General features: G+C 49.4%; 1 protein-coding gene across 1 annotated transcript in view; it reads left to right on the top strand.

Annotated features, from left to right (window-relative positions):
* Nucleotides 1–20,847, top strand: part of LOC142566588 (uncharacterized) — a 610,758-nt gene that overhangs the window by 189,794 nt on the left and 400,117 nt on the right. The window contains exon 5 of the mRNA XM_075677426.1: nucleotides 14,782–14,996. The gene's annotated coding sequence lies outside the window, so the exon portion shown is untranslated. The remainder of the gene's footprint in view (nucleotides 1–14,781; nucleotides 14,997–20,847) is intronic.

The raw sequence follows: 20,847 nt of genomic DNA, 5'->3' as shown, positions 1-20,847 counted from the left end.
CCAAAATGATACCATTTTTATTCTGGAAGAGGAGGAGTACCGAATTTGGTATTCTGTGAGCGCACCATGCAAGTTGTTTCTCAAGCCATTATCTGACTATTAGAGCACTTATTTTATTTAAGGTACTTACGATCAACCAGCGGTGGCGTAGAGGTAGAACACCCGCCTCGCGTGCAAGAAGTCCGTGGTTCGAATCCCGGTGCCGGCAATTTTCCACCGGATTAAAAAAGAAAGAATAAGAAATCCGCGTGTTGGTAAAATTGCACAAACCGGCCTGGAGTGTGGCCAGATCCCGGTGACCAGAACCGGTAACGCACTCCCTCACCAGGGCAGGATTGGCCACCCTGGTGCAGTACTTGGCCACAACCTCCTATATGAAAAGAACAACAAAACCCCGGCCCTCAGTCCCCAGCAGCTGCGAAGCAACTGACCACGGCGGCGGTCAGACCTGCGAAGCAGCAGAGGGTGCTAAGAATGACTGGCTCCGGACAGGCCGCCATTGGAATATGAACCTGGCAACGTTTAACGCTGGAACGTTATCTAGAGAGGCGAGTCTAGCAGTGCTATGGGAGGAATTAGAGGGCAGTAAATGGGATATAATAGGGCTCAGTGAAGTTAGGAGGCCAAAAGAAGCCTATACAGTGCTAAAAAGCGGGCTCGTCCTGTGCTACCGGGGCTTAGCGGAGAGAAGAGAACTAGGAGTCTGATAACTAGAATAGCTGATAACATACAGGAATTCTATAGTATTAACGAGAGGGTGGCAGGTCTTGTTGTGAAACTTAATAATAGGTACAAAATGAAGATTGTACAGGTCTACTCCCCTACATCCAGTCATGATGACCAGGAAGTCGAAAGCTTCTATGAAGACGTGGAATCGGTGATGGGTAGAGTGAAAACAAAATACACTATACTGATGGGCGACTGCAATGCCAAGGTAGGCAAGAAGCAGGCTGGAGACAAGGCAGTGGGGGAATATGGCATAGGCACTAGGAATAGCAGGGGAGAGTTATTGTAGAGTTTGCGGAACAGAATAATATGAGGATAATGAATACCTTCTTCCGCAAGCGGGACTGCCGAAAGTGGACCTAGAGGAGCCCGACCGGCGAGACTAGAAATGAAATAGACTTCATACTCTGCGCTAACCCTTGCATCATACAAGATGTGGACGTGCTCGGCAAGGTGCGCTGCAGTGACCACAGGATGGTAAGAACTCGAATTAGCCTAGACCTGAGGAGGGAACGGAAGAAGCTGGTACATAAGAAGCCGATTAATGAGTTAGCGGTAAGAGGGAAAATAGAGGAATTCCAGATCAAGCTACAGAACAGGTATTCGGCTTTAACTCCGGAAGAGGACCTTAGTGTTGAAGCAATGAACGACAATCTTGTGGACATCATTAAGGAGTGTGCAATGGAAGTCGGTGGTAACTGCGTTAGGCAGGATACCAGCAAACTCTCTCAGGAGACGAAAGATCTTATCAAGAAACGCCAATGTATGAAAACATCTAACCCTACAGCTAGAATAGAACTGGCAGAAGTTTCGAAGTTAATCAACAAGCGTAAGACAGCAGACATAAGGAAGTATAATATGGATATAATTGAACATGCTCTCAGGAACGGAGGAAGCCTAAAACAGTGAAGAAGAAACTGGGAATTGGCAGGAATCAGATGTATGGGTTAAGAGACAAAGCCGGCAATATCATTACTAATATGGATGAGATAGTTGAAGTGGCAGAGGAGTTCTATAGAGATTTATACAGTAACAGTGGCACCCACGACGATGATGGAAGAGAAAATAGTCTAGAGGAATTCGAAATCCCAAAGGTAACGCCGGAAGAATTAAAGAAAGCCTTGGGAGATATGCAAAGGGGGAAGGCAGCTGGGGACGATCAGGTAACAACAGATTTGTTGAAGGATGGTGGACAGATTGTTCTAGAGAAACTGGCCACCCTGTATACGCAATGCCTCATGACCTCGAGCGTACCGGAATCTTGGAAGAACGCTAACATAATCCTAATCCATAAGAAAGCGGACGCCAAAGACTTGATAAAAATGAACCGATCAGCTTACTGTCCGTTGGCTACAAACTATTTACTAAGGTAATCGCAAATAGAATCAGGAACACCTTAGACTTCTGTCAAGCAAAGGACCAGGCAGGATTCCGTAAAGGCTACTCAACAATATATCATATTCACACTATCAATCAGGTGATACAGAAATATGCGGAATATAACCAACCCTTATATATAGCTTTCATTAATTACGAGAAAGCGTTTGATTCTGTCGTAACCTCAGCAGTCATGGAGGCATTGCGGAATCAGGGTGTAGACGAGCCGTATGTAAAAATACTGAAAGATATCTATAGCGGCTCCACTGCCACCGTAGTCCTCCATAAAGCAAGCAACAAAATCAAAATAAAGAAAGGCTTTAGACAGGGAGATACGATATCTCCAATGCTATTCACAGCGTGCTTACAGTAGGTATTCAGAGACCTGGATTGGGAAGAATTGGGGATAAAAGTTAACGGAGAATACCTTAGTAACTTGCGATTTGCTGATGATATTGCCGTGCTTAGTAACCCAGGGGACCTATTGCAATGCATGCTCACTGACCTGGAGAGGCAAAGCAGAAGAGTGGGTCTAAAAATTAATCTGCACAAAACTAAAGTAATGCTTAACAGTCTCGGAAGAGAACAGCAATTTACAATAGGCAGCGAGGCACTGGAAGTCGTAAGGGAATACATCTACTTAGGGCAGGTAGTGACGTCGGATCTGGATCATGAGACGGAAATAATCAGAATTATAATAATGGGCTGGGGGGGGGGTGCGTTTGGCAGGCATTCTCAGATCATGAACAGCAGGTTGCCGTTATCCCTCAAGAGAAAAGTATATAATAGCTGTGTCTTACCAGTACTCACCTACGGGGCAGAAACCTGGAGGCTTACGAAAAGGGTTCTACTCAAATTGAGGACTACGCAACGAGCTATGGAAAGAAGAATGATAGGTGTAGCGTTAAGGAATAAGAAAAGAGCAGACTGGGTGAGGGAACAAATGCGAGTTGATGACATCTTAGTTGAAATCAAGAAAAAGAAATGGACATGGGCAGGACATGTAATGAGGAGGGGAAGATAACCGATGGTCATTAAGGGTTACGGACTGGATCCCAAGGGAAGGGAAGCGTAGCAGGGGGCGGCAGAAAGTTAGGTGGGCGGATGAGATTAAGAAGTTTGCAGGCATGGCATGACCACAATTAGTATATGACCGGGGTTGTTGGAGAAGTATGGGAGAGGCCTTTGCCCTGCAGTGGGCGTAACCAGGCTGATGATGCCGATGATGATGACTTTCTTACATTGTCCTGGCAAGCGCTCATTGATGGCTGTTTACATTGTGTGGTAGGCGACTGGAATCTCGGTTGAACCCGCATCTGATGGTACCCTGGCATCTGCGCTTTCAAAACTGCGAAATGCTTATCCTGATTTCCCAGCCTCTTGTGTCCTAGGAGGGAACCCGCAAGAGGTTGCAAGGTAGTATCTACGAGACGTGCAGAACACAAAGAGGACACGATAACTGTGTGAACAGCCTTGTCACTAAACGAAATAGAATATCTGGGACGCGTTGCGACCTACATCGCTTGTGTAAACGTAGTGTGTTAGTTTTGTTGGCTATATTTATGCCCACGTATTGTATCGTTTTTGGAAGCGAACCTGATATTTAGTCTGCTGCGTTCGCGCAATTCCTGCATGCGTATTGAAGTGTTCCTCTGGAAAGAAGGCATTCTCTAAAACCCGAACCGTTGATCCTCACTCTTCCACCAGGGAAGGTTCCATACTTGCCTACTAAATATTTACGAGCTTCTTTGTTCTTCTGCACCAAACTATCACACATCGGTACAGTAAAGTACACAACTCCATGAGGCACGACGGCACATGAAAAAAAAGAAAAGAGATAATTGTAACACAATGAATTGCCCTTCTGTTTATCAGGAGCTGTATAGCATTGTCACGTGGTAGTGATGTATAACGAACACAGTATCAATACTGTGAAATACGAAAATAACTTTTATTTGGAAAACCTGCGCCCAGAAGAACAGGCTACGCTTAAAGCACAATGATAGCGGCGAAGGCAGTCGGCAATCATCGAAATTTGATGTACCGGTCAAGCGCGTCGGTAGTTATACACGAGCCGTCTAACGCACCAGAGTAATCGCTTGTGCTCGCGTGTCTTCCAGAAAGTTCTGCACCATTCGCGGCGCGCATACATGCATTCAGATGACGCAAGGTTCGGGGACAACAAATAATGTGTAGAACAATCGATAACATTCAAGAAACTTTCGATCCATGCAGGCGTGTCCCGCGCGGAGCGATAACATTTGTTAGACGGTGACAAGCGCCCACCCGTAAACGATAAAAAAGTCCACGTGTCAATGCCCACCTCTAAGAAAGCTTCGTCCCGACGCTACAAACAGAAAAGGACACTTATCAAAGGAACAACGTCCAAAGTAACACTCTAAAAAAATAAAGTCCAAAGCTCAGCTACGCGAAGTCCCAAAGTTCATTAGCGCTGGTAGAACGGCTTAAGTCGCACAACGTGGACTATTTCGGATCGTGAGCGGCGCCGCTGTGTTGACGCAATGCCGTCTGGTACGACCTCATAGGGCAGTTCGCCATTGCGTCTGATGATCTTGTAGGGTCCGAAATAGCGTCGCAATAGTTTCTCTCTGAGTCCTCGTCGGCATGCCAGGCTCCAAAACCGAACGTGGTGTCCGGGCTGGTACTCGACGTAGCATTGTCGGAGGTTGGAGCGTTGGCTGTCGGTACGCTGCTGGTTCTTGATCCACAGGAGGGTAAGCTGCCTGGCTTCTTCCGCACGTTGGAGACAGGTGGGGACGTCAAGATTCTCTTCGTCGGTGAGTGCGGCAGCAAGGCGTCGAGAGTCGTCGGGCTCTTGCCATACACCAGCTCCCACGTGGTCATCTGTGTTTGTCCTTGCACCGCCGTGTTGTAAGCTAGGGTTACGTACGGCAGAACTGCATCCCAGTTCTTGTGTACGACGTCGACGTACATTGCTAGCCTGTCGGCGAAGGCCTTATTCAGGCACTCCATAAGACCATTCGACTGTGGGTGGTAGGCCGTTGTCCTGCTGTGCCGTGTCTGACTGTACTGTAGAATGGCTTGGGTGAGCTCCGCTGTAAAGGCCGTTCCTCTGTCGATGATGAGGACTTCTGGACGCCATGTCGCAACAGGATGCTCTCCACGAAGAATTTTGCCACTTCGGCTGCGCTACCTTTGGGCACAGCTTTCCTTTCAGCGAAGCGGGTGAGGTAGTCCGTCGTCACGACGATACTTATTTCCGGTTGTTCACGTTAGAAAGGGTCGGAAAAAATATATCCCGATCTCCTGAAATGGTCGGGTAGGAGGCTCGGTCGGCTGTAATGATCCCGCTGGCCCTGTCGGTGGTGTCTTCGTGGGAGGGGGTATACGTCCTTCGTCCTGATCTTGTTAAGTCGACGATAATCTGCGCAGAAACGTGGGGTTCCGTCCTTTTACTTCACTAACACTACAGGGATGTCTATGGGCTTTTCGACTGCTGGATAATGCTGTAGAGCACCATTTCGTCCACTTGTTGCCCAATAGGTTGACGTTCTCGCGTCGAAACTGGGTAAGGGCTCTGGCGGTGTGGTCCAGCGCACTCTTCGTATATTATGCGATGGTTTGCGACTGGTGTTTCTCTAATCCTCGATGACGTCGAACAGCTGTATTTGTATCGCCGAAGCAGACTTCTTAGCTGTTGCGGCTTATCATGGGCAGCCTTGGATTTATGTCGAAGCCTGGTTCGGGAACTACGGTCGTCGAGGTAGATGTGGCAGAATCCGAGAAGACAAACGCATTGCTGGTTTCCAGAATTTCCTCGACGCAGGCGACTGTCGTGCCCTTGTTGGTGTTATTGAACTCCTGGCTGAAGTTTCCCAGCAACACTTTTGTTTTTCCTCCGTGCAGTCGGGCGATCCTTCTTGCGACACGAATTTGACGGTAGAGTAGTGAACGTTCGTCACCCTCGATGACACCTTCGACGTCAGTGGGTGTTTCGGTGCCCACGGAAATAATAATGCTGGAGCGCGCCGGTAGGCTCACTTGATCTTCGAGTCCACTCCGCGAGCGCTCCGGTGCTATGGAGAGCTTTCTGGTGGTATTGATTAATCTTCAGGCAGCGTTATCGATTTTGACTTCAGGCCGATGATTGCGCCGTGTTGGTTCAGGAAGTCCATGCCGAGGATGACGTCTCTTGAACACTTTTGGAGGATAACGAAGGTGGCAGGGTAAGTCCGGACATGGAGGGTACTTCTTGCCGTGCAGCTAGATTCCAGTAGGCGTGATGAGGTGTCCTCCAGCGGTCCGAATTTGAGGGCCTGCACATGCAGTCTTAACTTTCTTCAACTGGGCTGCCATGTGTCCACTCATGATGGAGTAATCAGCCCCTGTGTCAACTAAGACGGTGACTGCGTGGCTGTCGAGAAGCACGTCGAGGTCGGTGGTTCTTTGTCTGGCGTCGCAGTTAGATCTTGGCGTCGGATCACGGCTGCGTCGTGTTGAATTGAAGTTGGAACGTCGCGTCGTCAAGTCTTCTTTCGTCGGTATAGTCTTGGCTTCCTGACTTCGTCGGGGCGGCGGCGTGCCGTTATTATGTCGTCGAGATGGTCTCTTCAGCGTCTTCGTCGACGGCGGAGGATCTTCGTCAGTTCGACGAACAGCAACCACACCTCCATCAGTTGCTGGATTTAGTTTTCCGGGTATAGGCTCGCAGAGCGGCCCCGGGATGGGCTAGTGTATGGAAGGCGCTGCGGCGACAGGTAGCAGCCTGGTGATGGCGAACGGAATGGTCGTCGAGAGCTCCACTCAGTAGCGGCGAGGTAGTCGGCGATATCGTGAGGGCGTTCACCTTGCTGCTGGCGCGGAGCGTTGACCGCGAACCTTCGCAGTCCGATTTCGCGATATGCACATTGGAGGTAGATATGCCAGGCTTCCCCGCAGTGATAGCAGAGCGGGCGGTAGCAGGGGGCAAGCCAAATGTCCGTCTTCCTCGAGTGGAAGCGCTGGTCGAAGGGCAGGTGTGCTGGTGGTGGCAGCGGTGGACGATGGAATTGCGGCGTTACATGGCCCTGGCGCGGTCGCGGAGGGGGCCTCGGCGAGGGGCGACGGTGGCGTAATGTCATTACTTTCGTCACAGGAAGTGACGATTCGGGCTGCACTTCAGGCCCAGTGACGGTCAAAGTTCGTCCTTGACGATGTCAGTGATTGAGGACACCTGAGGTGTGCGACGAAGGGAACATCTTGCGCAGTTCTTCACGCACAATGGCCCTTATGGTGTTTTGGACGTCACCGGAGCCCATTGCTTGGATGGCGCACTGCGGCGTGAGCACTTAGCGGTTATATTGCCTAGTGCACATTTCTAGTGATTTCTCAATCGTCGTTGCCTCTGTCAAGAACTGAGCTACGGTATTCGGTGGGTTGCGGATCAGACTGGCCAAAAGTTCTTGCTTTACGCCTCGCATCAAGAAGCGCACTTTTTTCTCTTCGGACGTTTCTGGGTCAGCCTACCGGAACAGGCACGTCGTCTCCTCGGTGAAGACCGCTGTGGTCGTTTGGTAGTTGTATTCGGACTTCTAGCATAGTTTCGGCCCTTTCCTTGTGCACGACGCTTGTAAATGTCCACAGGAAGCCACTACAGAACAGGCACCATGTTCAGGCTCGACTCCAGTTTCTCAAACCACGTTCTGGCGACGCCTTTTCAGGCGAAATATACATGCCGCAGCTTGTTGTCGGAGTCGCAGTTGTTGAAAGTCACGATTCGTTCATATATCTCTAGCCAGATTTCTGGGTCCTCAGACGATGATCCATGGAAAGTGGGTGGCTGCCTGGGCTGTTGCAGAATAATTGGGGACACTGCGGCTGCCATCTGGCTTGTCCATGCCACAGTCTTTTGGGTCTTCTCAGGTAGAAGTCCGTGATCTGGGGGCAGCTGTTGTAGCTGGCGGCATGCTCGATGGTCCGGGACTACAATCGTGTTGTCTTTACGGTCCGGTCTTGGATCACGGCTTGTCGGGGGCATCCGGTATGTTAACAAAAAGCGCCTCCACCAGATGCCACGTGGTAGTGACATATTGACACGTGTATTTGTCTTTATCGGGCGACACGTTTTGCCAGCTAACAAATGTTATCGCACAGCGCGGGACGCGCCTGCATGTATCCGAAGTTTCTGGAAAGTTATCGATGCTTCTATCCGCTGTCTGTTGTCACCGAACCTTGTGTTATCTGATTTCATCGCTTGACGCGAATGGTGTAGAACTTTGTAGAAGGCATGCGGGTACCAACGATTAGTCTGGAACATTCTATGACTGCTGTATAAAAGCCGACGCGCTTGACCGAGCGTGTTCGCCGCTATCGTTGTGCTGTAAGTGTAGCCTGTTTTGTGGGCACAGGTTCGCCCAATAAAAGTTAGTTTTGTCGTTCACAGTATTGCTGCTGTGTTAGTCAACGTCACCACCACGTGACATCTGGTGGAGGTGCTTTACGTTCATGTACCGGACGCCCCCGACAAGCCGTAATTCAAGCCCGGACCGCAAAGACAACACCAGCGCCGTCGCGGAACATCGAGCAGGCAGCCGGCTGCAGCAGCTGCCCCCGGAACACGGAATTCTACCAGAGACGACCAAGAAGAGCGTCAGAGAAGTTCGTCCAGAGACGACCAAGAAGACAGCCCCGATAGTTCTGCAGCAGCCCAGGGAGCCACCGACGTTCCGCGGTTCCACATTTGAGGACCCGGAAAGCTGGCTGGAGACGTATGAGAGGGTCGCTAAGTTTAACAATTGGGAGAGCGACGACAAGCTGTGGCATGTCTATTTCTCATTGGAAGACGCTGCCCGGACCTAGTTCGAGAATCGAGAAGCCACCTTAACGACGTGGGACCTGTTCCGAAGCGGCTTCTTGCAAACGCTTACACGCGTCGTGCGAAATGAGCGAGCCCAAGCTCTACTAGAAACCAGAGTGCAGCTGCCAAACGAGACGATCGCGATCTTCACGGAGGAGATGGCCCGTCTTTTCCGGCACGCCGACCCGGAAATGTCGGAGGAGAAAGAAGTTCGCTTCCTGATGCGGGGCGTCAAGCAAGAACTTTTCGCCGGACTTATTCGTAACCCACCGACGACTGTGGCTGAGTTTTCTGCAGAGGCATCGATGATCGAGAAAACTCTGGAGATGCACACCCGGCAATATAACCGCCAGGGGCACACGCCGCAGTATGCCATCCAAGGACTGGGTTCTGACGACCTTCAAGAGACCATCAGGGCCATTGTGCGCGAAGACCTGCGCAAGGTCCTGCCTTCGTCGCAGCCTCAAGTAGTTTCGATCGCTGACATCGTGAAAGATGAGGTTCAGCGATCGCTTGGGGTTCCTGAGGTGCAACCTCAAATACCGCAGCCCCAGCCAGAAGCGATGACCTACGCCGCCGTCGCACGCCGTGAAGGCCCGCCTCCGCGCCAGGGCCCTGTAACGCCGCAATTCCGCAGCCACCGCCGTCACCGCCGCCAGCATGGCCACCCGTCGCCCAGCGCACCTACGCCAGGAAGACGGACATTTGGCGCGCCCCGACCACCGCCCGCTCTACTACCACTGCGGCGGAGCCGGCCATGTGTACCGCCGATGCCCATACCGCGACCTGGGATTGCGAGGCTTCGCCGTCAACGCACAGCGCGCGAGGGAAGGTGAACGCCCTCGTGACATCGCCGACTACCTCGCCGCTGCTCAATGGAGCCCTCGACAACCATCCCGTTCGCCGTCACCAGGCCGCTACCTGAAGCCGCAGCGCCGACCATACACCGGCCCAGCCCGGGGCCGCTCTGCGAGCCCATATCCAGAAAACTAAAAGCAGCAATCGATGGAGGTGCGGTTGCTGTTCGTCGAACTGACGAAGATCCTCCGCCGCCGACGAAGACGACGAAGAAACCATCTCGACGACCTAATGAAGACACGCCGCCGTCCCGACGAAGTCAGGAAGCCAAGACTACACCGACGAAAGACTACTTGACGTCGCGACGTCCCAGATTCAGTTCAACACGACGCAGCCGTGATCCGGCGCCAAGACCCAACAGCAACGCCAGACAAAGAACCACCGACGTCGACGTGCTTCTCGACGGCCACGCAGTCACTGCCTTAGTCGACACAGGGGCCGATTACTCCGTAATTAGTCGACACGTCGCCGCACAATTGAAGAAGGTTAAGACTGCATGGGAGGGTCCCCAAATTCGGACCGCTGGAGGACACCTCATTACGCCGACTGGAATCTGTACGGCAAGAATTAACGTTCATGACCGGACTTACCCTGCCACCTTCGTTATCCTCCAACAGTGTTCGCGAGACGTCATTCTCGGCATGGACTTCCAGAACCAACACGGCGCAATCATCGACCTAAAGTCGAAGTCCATAACGCTGTCGGAAGATCGAGCGATAAAGCCGGAGAGCTGTAGTAGTCACCATGCCTTAAGCGTGCTCGAAACCCAAGTCAGCATCCCGCCTCGCTCCAGCATTGTCATTTCCGTAGGCTCCAAAACGCCTGCCAAAGTAGAAGGCGTCATCGAGGGTGACCAACATCTACTGCTAGACCGTGAAATTTGCGTCGCAAGAGGGATCGCTCGACTGCATGGAGGAACAACTGAAGTGTTGCTGACAAACTTCAGCCAGGAGTTCAAGCATATCAACAAGGGCACGACGATCGCGTACATCTAGGAAATTCTGGAAACCAGTAATGCGTTTGTCCTCTCGGATTCCGCCGCATCTACCCCGACGACCATGGTTCCCGAACCCCCAGACTACGACATTAATCCAAGTCTCCACGTGAAAAAGCAACAGAAGCTCAGAAGTCTGCTCCAACGATACAAAGGCTGCTTTTCGACGTCATCGAGGATTCGACGAGCTCCTGTCGCCAAGCATCGCATAATAACCGAGGAGTGCGCTCGACCACTCCGCCAGAGTCCTTACCGAGTTTCGACGCCAGAACGTGAAGCTATAAGACAACAAGTCGACGAAATGCTGCGCGACGACATCATCCAGCTGTCGAAAAGCCCGTGGGCATCCCCTATTGTCTTGGTGCAGAAAAAGGACGGCACATTACGTTTCTGCGTCGATTATCGTCGACTGAACAAAATCACAAAGAAGGATGTATACCCCCTAGCGCGGATAGATGACGCATTAGATCGGCTCTGCAACGCAAAATATTTCTCGCGGATGGATCTCAAGTCTGTCTACTGGCCAACAGAAGTCGACGAGATAGATCGCGAAAAGACCGCCTTCATCATGCGAGACGGCCTCTACGAGTTCAAGGCCATGCCATTCAGACTCTGCTCGGCGCCTGCAACGTTCCAGCGTGTCATGGACACGGTTTGAAGTGGCATACCTGTCTTGTTTACTTGGATGACGTCGTCGTCTTCGCCGAAAATTTCGATCACCTTAGGCGGCTTGCGACAGTACTAGAGGCCATCAAGTCATCAGGGCTCACTCTGAAGCCAGAAAAGTGCCGCTTCGCTTACGATGCAGCTTCTGTTCCTAGGCCACGTCATCAGCAAGTCTGGAGTCCGCCCCAACCCGCAGAAGACAGCTGCCATCGACAAGTTGCCACAGCCCATCGACAAGAAGGCAGTGCGTAGATTTCTTAGCATGTGTGCCTACTACAGGCGATTTGTCAAGGACTTTTCACGTATCGCTGAGCCGCTGACACAGATAACTAAATGTGACGTCGAGTTCAAGTGGGAAACGCCGCAGGCCGACGCATTTCAAGAACTCAAACGACGTATGCAGTCGCCGCCCATACTTGCGTACTTCGACGAGCACGCCGATACCGAAATACACACTGACGCCAGTAGCCTAGGCCTCGGTGCCGTGCTAGTTCAGAGAAAAGATGGTCATGGACACGTGATAGCCTACCCTAGCCGGTCGTTGTCAAATGCGGAAGGCAATTATTCTACAACCGAGAAGGACTGCCTCACCGTCGTTTGGGCCACAGCGAAATTTCGCCCGTACCTATATGGCAGGTCATTCAAAGTCGTCAGCGACCATCACGCTTTGTGTTGGCTAGCGAATTTAACGGATCCCTCAGGACGGCTGGCGCGGTGGAGCCTAAGACTGCAAGAATATGATTTCACTGTAACCTATAGGTCCGCACGAAAACACTCTGATGCCGATTGGCTATCACGCGCCCCCATTGACTCGTCGCCGCAAGATGACGAAGATGACGACGCCTTCCTTGGCATTTTAAGCGCAGAAGACTTCGCTTAACAGCATCGAGCAGACCCGGAGTAGAAAAACCTCATCGAGTATTTGGAAGGGCACACCGACGTTGTCCCTAGGGTATTTAAGCGAGGATTATCTTCGTTCTCGCTTCGAAACAACCTACTTGTAAAGAACTTCTCACCAGTGCGCGCCAACTACCTTCTTGTTGCCCCGTCAGGACGGCGTCCAGATGTATTGCACGCCCTACATGACGATCCGACCGCTGGACAACTCTGATTTTCCCGGACACTATCGAGGATACAGGAAAGGTATTATTGGCCGCGCCTGACCGCCGACGTCGCCCGTTATGTCAGAACATGCCGAGACTGTCAGCGACGCAAGACACCACCGACAAGGCCAGCCGGATTACTACAGCCGATCGAGCCTCCTTGCAGGCCATTCCAGCAGATCGGGATGGACTTGTTGGGACCCTTTCCGACTTCGACAATCGGAAATAACAGGTTCGTCGTGGCGGCTGACTACTTCACCCGCTTCGCTGAAACTAAAGCACTGCCGAAAGGTAGCGCCGCCGAAGTGGCGAAATTCTTTGTCGAAAACATCCTGCTGCGACATGGCGCCCCAGAAGTCCTCATCACCGACAGAGGAACGGCCTTTACAGCGGAGCTCACCCAGGCCATTCTGCAATACAGTCAGACAAGGCAAAGGAGGACAACTGCCTACCACCCACAGACGAATGGTCTTACGGAGCGGCTGAATAAGACCCTCGGCGACATGCTAGCAATGTACGTCAACGTCGAGCACAAGACCTGGGATGCCGTCCTGCCGTACGTAACATTCGCTTACAACACGGCGGTGCAAGAAACAACACAGATCACGCCGTTCAAGTTGGTTTACGGCAGGAACCCGACGACGACGCTCGACGCCATGCTGCCGCACGTCACTGACGAAGATAGTCTTGACGTCGCTACCTATCCAGCGCGCCGAAGAAGCCCGAGAGCCCGCCCAGCTACGGATCAAAAATCAGCAGCGTACCGACAGCCGACACTACAACCTCCGACGACGCTTCGTCGAGTACCAGCCCGGCGACCGTGTTTGGGTATGGACCCCGGTACGCTGACGAGGACTGAGTAAGAAACTATCGCGACGCTATTTCGGACCCTACAAGGTCATCCGTCGTATTGGCGCACTGGACTATGAGGTCGTGCCAGACGGCATTTCGCATTCACAGCGGCGCCGCGCACGACTTGAAGTGGTCCACGTGGTGCGCCTTAAACCGTTTTACGGACGCTAACGAACATTCGTTATTTTGTTGTTTCCTTTGCTGCGAGTGCTTATTTATTACTTTCGTTCGTTTGCAGCATCGGGTCGATGCTTTTTAAGAGGGGGGTATTAACACGTGTACTTGTCTTTATCGGGCGACACGTTTTGCCACCTAACAAATGTTATCGCACAGCGCGGGACGCGGCTGCATGTATCCGAAGTTTCTGGAAAGTTATCGATGCTTCTATCCGCTGTCTGTTGTCGCCGAACCTTGTGTTATCTGATTTCATCGCTTGACGCGAATGGTGTAGAACTTTGTAGAAGGCATGCGGGTCCCCACGATTAGTCGGGAACATTCGATGACTGCTGTATAAAAGCCGACGCGCTTGACCCGCTGATCAGATTTTCGACAGTCGCCGAGCGTGTTCGCCGCTATCGTTGTGCTATAAGTGTAGCCTGTTTTGTGGGCACAGGTTCACCGAATAAAAGTTAGTTTTGTCGTTCACTAAATTGCTACTGTGTTACTCAACGTCACCACCACGTGACAATATAGAGAACGCAGTAGCAATATTGTGCAAGACAAAACTAACTTATTGGGCGACCCTTTCCCCACAAATGCAGGCTACACTTAAAGAATGGCGACAGCGGCGAAGACAGTCGGCGATCGTCAAAATGTTATCAGTGGGTCAAGCGCGCCGGCTTTTATACATCAGTCGTCGAATGTTCCAGAGTAATTGGTCGGAGCCGCGCGTCTTCTGCATAGTTCTACATTATTCGTGTTGCGTATAAATGCAATCCTATTGCGCAAGGTTCGGTCGCAGACGCCGGCTGCAATCATTGATAACATTCCAGAAACGTCCTATACATGCAGGCTTGTCCTGCGCTGTGCGATAACATTGGTTAGGTGGTGAAACGTGATCGCCCGATAAAGCTACCCAAGTACATGTGTCAGCATCTAGAATTTTTGCTAAGTGAAACGTAACAATTGCCTACTGACCGGAAGCCTCGTTTTCCAGTTGACACGTCATGCGAGTAGTGCTCGAAATTCCAGAAATATTGAGCTACGAATGAATAAGAACTTGGTAAACAATGGTTCCCAAAATGCCAGTGAGAAAATGACAAAACAGCTTATCCCACAGTAGCTACCATCACCTGAAGGTCTTGCGTATACTCATGGCAATATGCTGTGGCATGTCACAGTCGTCGTAAATACCTAAGATTTCTGAGACATCTGAACTCTCGATGCAGGTCAACCCGGGGCTACGGCCACGGTTACTGTGCTGCGAGAGTGTTTTGCGTGGCTGGGACTGCAGCAGTGGCCGCTGGCTGAGCAGCAGCCTGTCGACGACAAAGCCGTCACTGAGGTCACTGTGGCACTCAGCCGCCGCCTGGGACTAGACGCGCTCTTCCGCCTTTCGCTCGCCCCTATTTTTATCGAAGGGCAGCTGCGACACATATATAAGGTATGGGCGGTTGTTACTGTTGAAAACTGAGCTACTTTTCCAGGAAATAAACATTGTTTTTTTTCACTTCACCCACTGTTGCACGCACGTAGGTAAAGCGTGATGTGGTTCTCAGACAGACTGAATTGGCAAATCGCACAGTTCCAACATGTAGGAGGTATTCACTCCCTATCTGCTTAGTCGCCGCTTGACAATTGGTACAAAGCGTAGTGTTAGTGTGAAAGAAAGACGCTAGGAGTATCAATAGTTTATTTCAGAGGCGAGGTTTCCACTGTGTTTGCATTAAGCGCACATTTTCACTTTTCGGCTTTATTTGTAGTGAATGTACAAGTAGTAGTAGTATCATTGCTTAATTGGGGGGGGGGGGGCTTTTGTTCATATTTACCTGTTAAATATCTTACACAAAATGTTCCCATAACTTAACACTGAATAGGGACCTCTTGTAATAGATACATGCGATATGAGAATATTATCATCGTACGACCACTTTCAGTAATATTATTTATGTAGCAATATAAGTTAAATAATGAGTGAATAGAAAAAAATCTAACACAAGACGTGATGCATGAGAAGTTATTACAGATTTGATACAGGGGTCCCAACTATGATGCGCCAAGGTTTAAAAATACGCAAATGCCATGTAGCTGGACGGAACCACGGTAGCGTTGTTGGCCGTGATTTGAAGATATTGAAATTATTTTTTGCATTCAGCCTAATTCATCAACTTCTAAATCAATATTCATCACCTTCTAAAGTAATTTAAATTTATGAAAAGTGTCAATGAGAAAATTGTATAGCACCATGAAATACTCCCGATAGAGCTATTTGTTGCTCAATACATGCTACATAAAATTACTTTTCCGAGCGTGAAAGTAACCCGCGAATACACGCAAAATTTCCGCACGACTGCCTGTTCGAGGTATTTTGAGTCCATTCGTGGGCTTCTATTACGCTCGAATTGGCTATGGTTAGCCACTTTCCTATCTGTGGTTTAATGGCATGCAGCATATTATTTGTTTCAATGTCTCATAAGCGTTGCCAACAGTCTTAACTTGTTTCCATAGGAAAGGTTTCATATATACGATAGCTGCAGCTATGAGGAATAATATAATGCTGATGGGGCGATTTCGTCAGCTAGCCTAATACCCTATATGCCTTTGTGCGCAGGAATCCATCATATTATAACATATCTCTGTGATAAAAACTAGTGCACAGTAGGGAATACAGCTCGATAACAATTGTATTTTTTGAAACATTAGATCTTTTAGAACACTTAATGAGTAAGCGAATATATTGCCTTTGTTAGTTTTAATTTCTTGATGTGTTTCTCCGCAGACAATACTGCACAGGCTTCTGCAGTATATATGCTTGTTGGGGGGTACAATAGGTCAGATCCTGAGAAAGAGGGGCCAACAGCTCCGCAAGATCGCCTGCAGGGGATTTTAATGCGTCGGTGTGCAATTCCGGACAAGAGTAGTTGGACTGAAGCTTAAAAAATGTATTCGTATTTACGTCTCTGGAGTGTGCTTTGATACTTCAACAAAACATATATGACCTTCTACTACTTGCCACACCTGAGGCGGAACCAGCTTAGCTGGAGACATTGAGCGATGTTGGATATGTGGCCATTCATTTCTTTGCTTAGTTTCCTCACACGCAGGGAGAAAGGCTGTCTCACGCAGGGTCGATTATAAACAAAAGTGTTGCACTCGTTAAATCGTTAACTGCAGAATTACAAGGGTGTTCCGGGTCGCAATATGTGAATCTAATGTATTTTCTTTCCAGGCGGAGTGACCACTTATTAAATTCTACTTGTAAATTTTCAATAGGACTTGTTCTGAAAGCGCCAGTGGCCAGGCCGATATCTAGATAGTGGACGAGATCCAGCACTCTCAACGCGCTTGGTGCGCCAGAGTGATATACCACGAAATCGTAGCGTAATCATGATCGAATGGAGCTCATGCAGAGGCTGAATAAACACTTCCTGGCACTGCCCCATTAGTTGTGTGAGATAAAATGTTCAGAAGGTTCGTTGTACTTAAGCATTTCTGCTTGAGATATTTGATCTGTGGAATGAAAGTCAGTTTTGCATCACTTATAATACCTAAAGGTTTGTGCTCTTTTTCATGGGTATGGGTTGCTCATACAATTCTACATTAGGATATGGAACCAGGCCCGTCGTTCTTGTAAAACAAACCCAATAAATTTTGCGCTTGGTAAATTTAAACCCTATTTGGTCTGCCGACTTAAACACCTGGCAGAAGCCATGCTGTACTTGTCTGTCTCACAACGCGAGCTCACGGGATTTGAAACCTATTTGTATGTCGTCTACGTATATGTAATAAAAATAGGTGAAGGTAATGAGCTTGGAGCACGTTCATTTTAACGACAAAGAGTGTGCAGCCAAGCACGGCTTTCGGAGGCACAGCAGTTTCTTGTATAAATGAATGCGAGAATAGGTTGGCGATTTTAACGCGAAAGGTAGGATTAGACAAAATATTTCTATAATGCTTAGCACCTTTTCACGGATGCCCTTTCCCGACAAGTCTCGCAAAATTCCGTAATGGAACGTTGTGTCCTACGCCTTCTCCATATCGAGAAATATTTATAAGAAAAACTGTTTATTAACAAACACATCACGGATACTTCCTTCAATGTGCACAAGATGATCAGTTGTGAACCGCCCTTCTCGGAAGCCATACCGATAGGTATAAAGCATTTTGTTACGTTCAAGAAAATGTATAACTCGATGACTTTTTAGCTTTCGAGAAGCCCACAAACGTAATAACTTGTGAGAGGTATCAGATGCTAATTTCCTGCCGAGGAGGGATCCTTAACCTCCTTCAAAACTGGTATAACAATAGCTTCCTTTCATGAGGATGGAAGCTATTCGGTAGCAGAAACATAGTTAAGAAGGACAAGAAGTGTCAACTCTGTGTCGGTGTCTAGGATTTTAATCCTGTCATGCATGATTCTGTCAGCCCCCGGTGCAGAGCTCTTACGTACGCTCAAAGCACCTCTCTCCTCGTCGATGCGAAAAGGACGGTTGCATGGTTCATTCGCCCGGCATTTACGGTCTAGTGACTAAGCTTGGGTACTTCTTTGTGTTTACGGAATGATATTGAATAATGTATGAGGCTTGATACGCACTCGAAGTGGTCGCCAAGGACGTCAGCCTGATCTTACCAGGTACTCCCTTGGGTATCGACCAAGTGCAACGGGTGGATCTGCTGGCCCTTTAGCCTTCTGAGACAAATGCAAACTTTCGCCTGTTGCGAGAAAGAATTTATGCTTGAGAGACAGCTCTCGCAGTTTGCGGTAGCGTAAGTTTCCCCCCTCCCATTTTAGGTGTTTGAAATCAACAAGCTTTGGCGCATTTAGGCATTGACGCAGTATTTGGTATGCTTTATTTTGTTTCTTCCGTGCCTCTCTGCAGTCTCGGTTTCACCAGGGTAGACGTATTTTACATGACTGTCCTTCTATGTTTGGGATGGACTTTTTTGCTGCATCAATAATAAAACTGAAAAATAGGCTACTTCGTCGTGCAAATTAAAATCCCCGACAAAATCTCGTGATAAATAGCTTCATTCTTTTAAATTACCCCAATCGGTGGGTGCTAGTTTCCATCGAGGGACACACGGAAGAGACTCATGTAGCTTTAACATTTTTAACGTCATAGGGGAGTGGTCACTCCAAAAAGCATTTTAAATAAAATTCTATTCTAAGTGGAGAGAAAGTGTACACGATCGAGGCACTAAATCGATGGATGAATATGTATTATGATCCGTTTTATTTAAGACGTATACACTGGAGCCTCTGAAAAAAACTTTTTATAAGGCGTCCTCTCGCGTCGTACTGTGAGTCTCCCACAAATTGTAATGAGCGTTGAGATCCTTCCCGAGGATGATGGCCTCCGGAAGGTGGTGAGTGAGAGCGGTGTTTTCTCGTTATTTTTACAAAGAAACTTTAAACCAGCACGCGAATCACCTTGAAAGGGATCTACAGGCGGTTCATACCTTCAGGCGCGCTGTTTTCTTGTCGCTCTTCCCTTAATGTTATGGACTAGCGCGCAAAGGAGCTTGAAAGGGATCTGCAGGTGACTTATACCTTTGTGCGCGCTCTCTTCTAGCCACTGTTGCGTTGGAGCTTTGGACCATAGCGCGAAATACCTTGAATAATATCTCCAGACGGCTCATACTTTCGTGCGCGATGTTTTTCGACACTGTTACGCTGAAGCTTTAGACCAGCGCGTGCAGCAACTTGAAAGGGACTTGCAGGTGGCTCATACTTTTATGCGCTCTGTTTTCTCGCTACAATTACGTTGAAGCTTTAGACCAGCGCACGCAGCTCCTTGGAAGGAACCAGCAGGCGGCTGATACATTTCTGTGCGCTGTTTTTTTCCACTGTTACGCTGAAGCTCTACACCAGCGATCGCCGCACCTTGAAAGGGTTCTTGAGGCGGCTCATACTTTGTGCACGTTTTTTTTTGTCACTCTTCATTTTAATCTACAGACCAGAGCGCTGCGTTTGACGGGGATCGGCAGGTGGCTCATAAATTTCTGCGCGCTGTTTTTTAGCCAGTCTTCTTTTGAAGCTATAGAATAGCGCGTCGAAAACCTTGAAAGGGATTTGCAGGCGGCTCATACTTTGTGCCCGCAGTTCGCTCGCCACTGTTACGTTGAAGCTACAGACCAACACGCGCAGCTCTTTGAAATGAATCTGCAGCCGGCTCGTACATTTGTGCGCGCTGTTTTTTTGACACTCCTCCTTTAAAGCTATAGACCAGCGCGCGCACGACCTTGATAGACAGCTGCAGGTAGCTCATACCTTTATGTGCGCCGATTTCTTGTCAGTCTTCCGTCAAAGCCGCAGACTAGCGCGTGCAGCAACTTGAAAGTGAGCTGCATGCGGCGCATACATTTGTGCGCTATGTTTTCTCGCTACAATTACGTTAAAGCTTTAGACAAGTGCGCGCTGCATCTTGAAAGGAATCTGCAGGTGGTTGATGCATTTGTGTTCGCTGTTTTTTCGAAACTGTTACGCTGAAACTCTAGACCAGCGCTCGCAGCACCTTGAAAGGGATCTGCAGGCAGCTCAGACGTTTGTTTACGCTGTTTTCTTGTCAGTCTTCCTTTGAAGCTGTAGACAAGCGCATGCAGCACCTTGAAAAAGTTCTCCTGGCGGCTCATGTCTTTGTGCCCACTGTTTTCCGGCCGCTGTTTTGTTGAAGCTTTAGACCAACGCGCGGAACTTCTTGAAACGAATCTCCAGGCGGCTGATACATTTCTGTGCGCTGATTTCGCCGCTGTTACGTTGAAGCTCTAGACCAGCGCTCGCAGCACCTTGAATAGGATCTTGAGGCGGCGCGTACTTTTCTGCGCGCTATTTTTTTTGTCACTCTTCATTTGAAGATATAGACCAGCGCGCACAGCACTTTGAAAGGGATCTCGAGGCGGCTCATACTTTGTGCCCGCGCCTTTCCCCCCACTGTTACAGTGAAGCTCTAGACAAGCACGCGCAGCACTTTGAAAGCAATCTGCAGCCGGCTCAAAGATTAGTGCGCGCTGTTTTTTTGACACGCCTTTTTTAAAGGTGCAGACAAGCGAGAGCAGCACCTTGATAGGGATCTGCAGGTAGCTAAAACCTTTCTGCGCGCCGTTATCTTGAAATGGATCTTCGGGCGGCTCGTAAATTTGTACACGGTGTTTTCTTGTCGCTCTTAATAGAAGCTATAGCCCAGCGCGCGCAACACATTGAAAGGGATCTGCAGGCGCCTAATACATTTCGGCGCGCTGTTTTTTAGTTAGTATTCTTTCGAAACTAAAGACCAGCACGCGCCGCACTTTGAAAG

Source organism: Dermacentor variabilis, unplaced genomic scaffold (genome assembly GCF_050947875.1).
Source record: "Dermacentor variabilis isolate Ectoservices unplaced genomic scaffold, ASM5094787v1 scaffold_13, whole genome shotgun sequence".
Taxonomy (NCBI): Eukaryota; Metazoa; Arthropoda; class Arachnida; order Ixodida; family Ixodidae; genus Dermacentor; species Dermacentor variabilis.
This window is presented reverse-complemented; position numbering and strand designations above follow the sequence as displayed.